This window comes from Solanum verrucosum, unplaced genomic scaffold (genome assembly GCF_900185275.1).
Source record: "Solanum verrucosum unplaced genomic scaffold, falcon-dt-bn FXZP01000229.1, whole genome shotgun sequence".
NCBI classification, from domain to species: Eukaryota; Viridiplantae; Streptophyta; class Magnoliopsida; order Solanales; family Solanaceae; genus Solanum; species Solanum verrucosum.
Window position 1 is genome coordinate 3665859 of NW_026020011.1, and position 7019 is coordinate 3672877.

Consider the following 7019-nt stretch of genomic DNA (forward strand, 5'->3'; position numbering starts at 1 on the left):
ACCGACCTCATGAGGTCGGTATTTTTATTTTATCTAATTACTATTAATTAAAGCGACATCCGGAGGTCGATATTTTTATTCCATCTAATTACTTTTAAAAGCGACATCCGGAGGTCGGTTTGCGGGTAAACCAAATTCCAACCTCAAGAGGTCGGAATTTTTCCCAGAAAATGAATTACAATAAAAACCGACCTCTTGATGTCGGTATTATTTTTCTATTTTGATTTAATTTTATTTAAATCGTCTTCCGGAGGACGATTTTGTGTTATGTAATAAATTAATATTTTCAATTAACTTTAAATAAATTGTCCTCCGAATGACGGTTTTATGCAAGTTAAAATATAATTTAATATAAAATACCAACCTCCCGATGTCAATATTATTTAATTAACATAATTACTTTTATTTATCTTAAAATTTAATGTGATACCGACCTCATGACGTCGGTATTTTTTATTAAATCTAATTACTTTCAATAAAAGCGACATCCGGAGGTCGGTTTGTTTAAAATATTCCTATTAATACTCATAATTTTGCTATCGTGCATAATACTAAAATTTCATTTTACACCTACAATTAATTGTTCAAAAAGTGTAACAATTTTGTATACTTTTATAAATAAAAGGTTAGAATTCGTGGAATAAATAAAAAAATATCTATAATCCATATTTAGAGTATGAAACTACGTTGATATGAATTAGGAGATAATTATACTTATATTTCTAGAGTAATGTACAAATTCTATCAGTTCGTCGTCTAATCATGAACTTAATAACTCATGTCATGATGTAGAGGTGAAGAGCTAACATATAATCCATTTGAGTATGAAATGCGAGATAGTATTATTATATACATTCGATCTAATTGAATGGATGTTAAGTGTAGTGATCACCTCCTAATTATGATGGCATGTAAACGATACCTTATCGGAGTATGAAAAACGTTGATTAATTATATACTCCTCGAGTAGTTTAACAAATCAAATCTTATATACTAGTGGTTTAGATATGAAATACATTATCAATTAAAGAAATACCGAGGATCAATTCAAGGAGATTTATATATTAAATTTGATATTGATAAACTTTTGTTGATCAATAAAATTAAATTTATATAATTAGGAGTTATATAATTTAAATTTATAAAATTAACTTGATCGATAAATTAAATTTATTAAATTAAACTTCTGTTGATGTGTAGTTAAATTTTATATATATATATATATATATATATATATATATATTTATATTGATAAACTTTTGTTGATCAATAAAATTAAATTTATATAATTAGGAGTTATATAATTAAATTTATAAAATTAACTTGATCGATAAATTATATTTATTAAATTAAACTTCTGTTGATGTGTAGTTAAATTATATATATATATGTTGACACCCAATTTTGGACCTCCACAATATATATTAATTATCGAGCTTCTTCAATTTCAAACGATTTTAAAATAATTAGTTTTATAAAAGTAATAATAATAATATAGTTTGCAAGTTCTGTCTTATTTTATAATTTTTAGATAATATATATGTTTTACATAATTATGTATATAATTATTTATATTTTATGAATATTCAAAAATCGTCTCAAAAAGAGTTTGTTTTATATTCTATTAAATTAATTGGGTTTAAAGTATAAGTTATCTATTTTATTAGTTTAATTATTCTTATTTTATATTATTTTGTCTTATGTAATTTTGTTGATTTGAAAAGCACATTTTATTTAAGTTACGTTATTTAAGTTATGGCCATAGTTTTAAAATAATTAGTTTTATAAAAATAATAATAATAATATAGTTTGCAAGTTATTTTATCTAGTTTTGTCACTTTTATAATTTTTAGATAATATATTTGTTTTACATAATTATGTATATAATTAGTATATCTTATGATCATTCGAAAATCGTCTCAAAATATGTAGTTTTACTTAAATATTTGGTTAACTAGTTTAGTTATATAATACTTTATATTTTTTGAAATAGTTAGTTTATAATTAAGTTAATTATTTTATTTCATTAGGAAGCTCGTTAATTAATTAATGTCAACTCATTTTATTTGAATTTTGGCCAAATCTGCTTATTTAATTCAATTTGGCTACATCTTTAATCTCCGATTGGCTAATTTAAACCATATGGCCAAAGCTTGATTTGATTCCCACAATTTAATTTGTTTTCACCCTTAACCCATTTTAAGGGACCAAATTTGGGCCTCTTTTATCTTCAGCAGACCATCCCTTCAACCCCTTAAACCCAACTTCCTCTTATTTTCGTCCTAACTCCAATCAATTCCCAATACCCAGCCCACCAATTCCCAACAATACAATATTCACCCCACTAATCATCCCATACCCATCCCAAACCCCACCAACATTAAATACATATACATACAACATAACCGACCCCACCCCTATACCCTTTATTCTTTTTCTTCTTCCAGAAAAAAGCCCAAACCGTAACAAACAGCAGCTTCAACCATTCCTCACGCGTCAAGTCCAGCTTCAATCGCACAACAACAGTAATAGTACGAAACGAACCCCCGTACGCGCTTCACTCTTCCTCACGTGAGAGCGTCTTCGCAGCAATCCAAAATGTCAAAGCAGCAGCAGCCGGAACAGCGGAATCCACGGAAAAAGCAAGTCTGCCCTCACCAAACCGTTCCAGCCCTGCTTGTTGTCCGGATTTCGGGGGATTTGGGTTGAATTCTTGTACAAACAAGCAGCTTTTTGATTCTTGGAAAATTTCGAATTGAGATTTGAGTTGGAAAATTCCGATTCTACCCTCGTTCTCACTTGAATTTTCATCCCTTTCCCCCCAAGAACGAACAAAAAATCTCCTTCTATATAAACCCTTCTCATTCTCCATTGTAGGGGTTGGAAATTTTTAACTAAGGAGAACATAACACTTTAAGAAAGAATAGCTAAAATACGTTCTAAATACTCTAAAAAAAAACAGGGAGATTTTCTTATTCATTGATTCGTGTCCGAGTTTCGTGGAAGAAGTCACATTCCCCTGCTCGTCTCCTTTGTTCGCTGCCCGGAGAAAGGTAGCCTCTTATCCTTCGTAATATTCTTTTGCCTCTTCTTTCTATTCGGAATGATATCGTGATTGTTTGAAATTTACATTTTGGCTTAGCTGGTTGTTGGCTACTATTAAATTGATGTTGTTTGTGTGATATATCCGTTCTTATATGATCCCGTTAGTTAGTCGAGTTAAAGCTAGTGAGTTTGCATCTAAGTGTTGATGTTTCCAGTCTGATTAGATGTGACCGTTCTTTTCCTTCGTTTTCTTTAAATTTTTGTGATTATGTAGCGATTATCTTGTCGTGTTTGGACTAGTTTGATGTTAAGATTGCATATTTGAAATTCCATTGTGTTGAGTTCTTCATGATTTACTAATCAGTGACCTTCATATGACTTGCATACGGTTTAAGTACGACATTAAAATAGTGTATTGATTTTTTTCAAGTTCGGTAAAGTTTTCTATATGTAGCTAAAATAATAGCATGTTTTTGTTAATATTTTTGTCTGTCTCGCTTAGCTTGAGTTTATTCCATCGTCGTCACTGCTTTTTTGTTGTAGATCTCCCATACTCTATTGCTTTTAATTATTTAGCTGTAGTATGCTCCTAGATGATATGCCACATGTCGTGATTTAGTTAATTTCTGCATGCTTCCTTTTATTAAAACTGACGTGAAAAAATAAATAATAATAATATATATATATATTTTAATAATGGGATGAATAGTTTTCATATTCGAAAGCTTACTATTCCGGAAATAGACATATGTGTACATATGCATCTATGAGCATGTTAGTTAGATCTACTCTTAATTATGGATTAGCATATTGTCTGTTAACTTCCCTATATAGTGGAATAATAATGGGGTGTATGATATAAATATAAATATATATATATATAATAAAATACATATGATGTGAAGCATGATATTTAACAAAGTTCATTGTGTTCTTATAGTTATTTCCTGTCAATTGATTGTCATGATTATTTAACTTCAATTTATTCATTTTGGTTTAGTTGAAATATGCTTGAGCGTGTGCTTTTGAATGCATTACTGTTAAATAATCAAGGAATCATGTTATTGTTTAGAGCTAATATTTGAAAGATCTTATTATTATTATTATTATTATTATTATTATTATTATTATTATTATTATTATTATTATCATTATCATTATTATTATTATTATTATTATTATTGTTATTATTATTATTGTTATTATTATTATTGTTATTATTGTTATTATTATTATTATTATTATTATTATTATTATTATTATTATCATTATTATTATTATTATCGAAGACTAATTTCGGCTCTCTTCATTTGCATGTGATATTTGTCCGAGTTCACTACGAACTCCTATCCTCTTCTTGCATTTCGAGAGAGCCATAAAGGCTAAAACTCCTTCTCATCCGAGTCAGTCAACTATAAAATCGACGAATCGGTCCCGGAGTTAAAAGAATATGAAGCAATCTAGAGAATTGAAAAGATTGGGCCTTGGCCCGCTCTTTTACTTTAAAGAATGTATTTTGTTATTTTGGGCCTAAGCCTTTGTCATTTTATGTATTACTGTTTTGTTAGAATTTAGGACAAGTGGAAGATGGGCGTAAGACCCAAAGAAACAAAATTCAATATAGTTCAGGACAGGTGCAGGTGACTCAAATGGGCCGAAGGCCCAAAATAAAAATAGGCCCAAATACTGGCCCAGGCGGACAGGAAAACCGGATTTGGGCCCAAGTCACTTTCTCTATTCATTTTTATTCTGTTTATTTACTTGTTAATATTTGTCGTTAATCTTAAAGTTGAAATATTCAAATCCCCGAAAGACACCCATTTTGAATTAATTATTTAACTACATTACTCATCTTTCACTTGAAATAAAAATAAATAAATAAGTTTATGAAATACTTCACTTAGATAATATTTCATTATTTTTCTATTAAAATAGGTCTCAATTATAAAGTAATTCACTTTTGCAATTCAAGATAAGTTAAAATATTTTAGCCAAATAATTAATCGCTGGATAACCGCATATTAGCGGGCATTTCAGGTGCTTTCAAACCCTTACCGAAATGCTAATAAGAACCCCCGAACCCCCTTGAATATTTTCAATCGATTTCCCTGTTTTAAATCTTTTGGAAAAAAATAAGTTTTCTTAATTTTTCCTTAAAAATTAAGTGGCGACTCTTACATCAGTCTAAAATATATTTTAAATAAAACAGAATGGCGACTTCCGCTGGGGATTTGAATGGTTCTAACCTTAAGATTAATTTATTTGGCTATGTGTTTTAACTGTCTACTTATTTTATTTATCGCTTATATTGAATTGTGGCATTCATGGCACCCGATTCCGCCAAACGGCAAATAGATTGCATTAGGAAAAAAGACGGTTACGTGGCTTACCACGGCTGTCCTTCAGAAATAACACAAGTTGAATTCTTTGGAAGTGATAAACGAATAGTTGGCTTGTGGTCATCCAACGTCGTTTATTAAACTTCACCCCGTTGTTTGTCTGACTAGGGTAACCGTCATTTCTCAACCAATTCTAGTCAACCTAGAGTAGAGCGAAACCAAATTCAAATCTAAGCATTATCCTAAGACGGCTTAATACCCAAGGCGTATTAAGTCCATTAGTAAAATCACCAAAAATCATGTCCAAAGTCCATGACCTAACGACATATCATATTGTTTGACATTTGAAAGATGTATGTGTAGAAACCTGATTGTTGCCTATTTGGGGGAGGGAATCTTAACCGTGCTTTATCTTGTAGGTATGGATCGATTTTCTAAATTCGACATGGTAGTGAAAGCCCCAGTTTTGCTCAAGATGTGGTACAACGACCTCACTGTGTTTCACAAAAGGGTCCTCAACAAATATATAGGAGCCCTAACATAACTCATCAATATGGTTGGGTGGCCTGAACTGATTGAAGTCCTTACAGGCTATTGGAACAACAAGAAAATGGTGTTTCGATTTGGAACCATGGAAATCACCCTGACAATTGAAGAAATTCGGGACGGAATAGACACAATCGGTACAGGGCTTGAAAGAAGAGTGAGAAAGCAGGAAAACATCTTAATCTCCAACAAGCCTGCTTTCGAGGATATTGTGAATTGGCTTGGATTAAAAAAAGAATATGCCTACTGGGCAGAGGGTTCTAGCGTTTCTTTTACGGATCTCTATGTCAGATTCAGGAATGCAAGCTTCTATGTGAATTACAACCAAGAGTTCAGGGTCACTTTCAGAGAATGGGACGGGATCAGACCTTTGGCATTCACCGTCGTACTATTGGGCACCATGGTTTTCCCACACGGCCCGAGCCTCAGTATCAACACCCGAGTAATAATGCTTGCACACACTCTATTCCACGGACATCTGAACCAAAGGCAAGTAAAGAATTATCCTATTGCACCTGTCATCCTTTCCGACATAATATCAAGTCTAACTCCTAACTCCTAACTCCTAAGGTAAATTAAACTAGTCTCAAAACCTCACTCACTCTTCACCCCCGACCCACCCTCATCGGCGCCCATCCCCACCCTTCTCGACCGACGCCACGCCACTATCCCCGACCAGCACCACGCCACGCCACCATCGCAGCTGCAGAGGAGAAGAAGGTCGCGCGTAGCTGCTGGTCGCGCCGCCTCCATGTCACTTTTCTTAGTTCGCGCCACCATCCCCGACCTTCTTACTCAAGGTGAATTTTTAGAATCTCCATAAAAGATTACTTTTGCTTCTAGTTAGTTGAAGTATCTCAAAATTAGAGTACTAATATACTTAGTTTTATTGATTGTTAGTTTGATTGATTGTTAGTTAGTAAGGGAATGATTTAGGGTTTTTGATTGTTAGTTTGAATTAGGGATTGTTTGATTGTTAGTTTGTGTTTGTTGCTTGTGAATTGAAAATTTTAATGTTAGGGTTAGCTAGTTTGAATTAGGGTATCTTAGGATTTGTTTGAAATTCGGTATTTCTTGAGTTAATTAGTT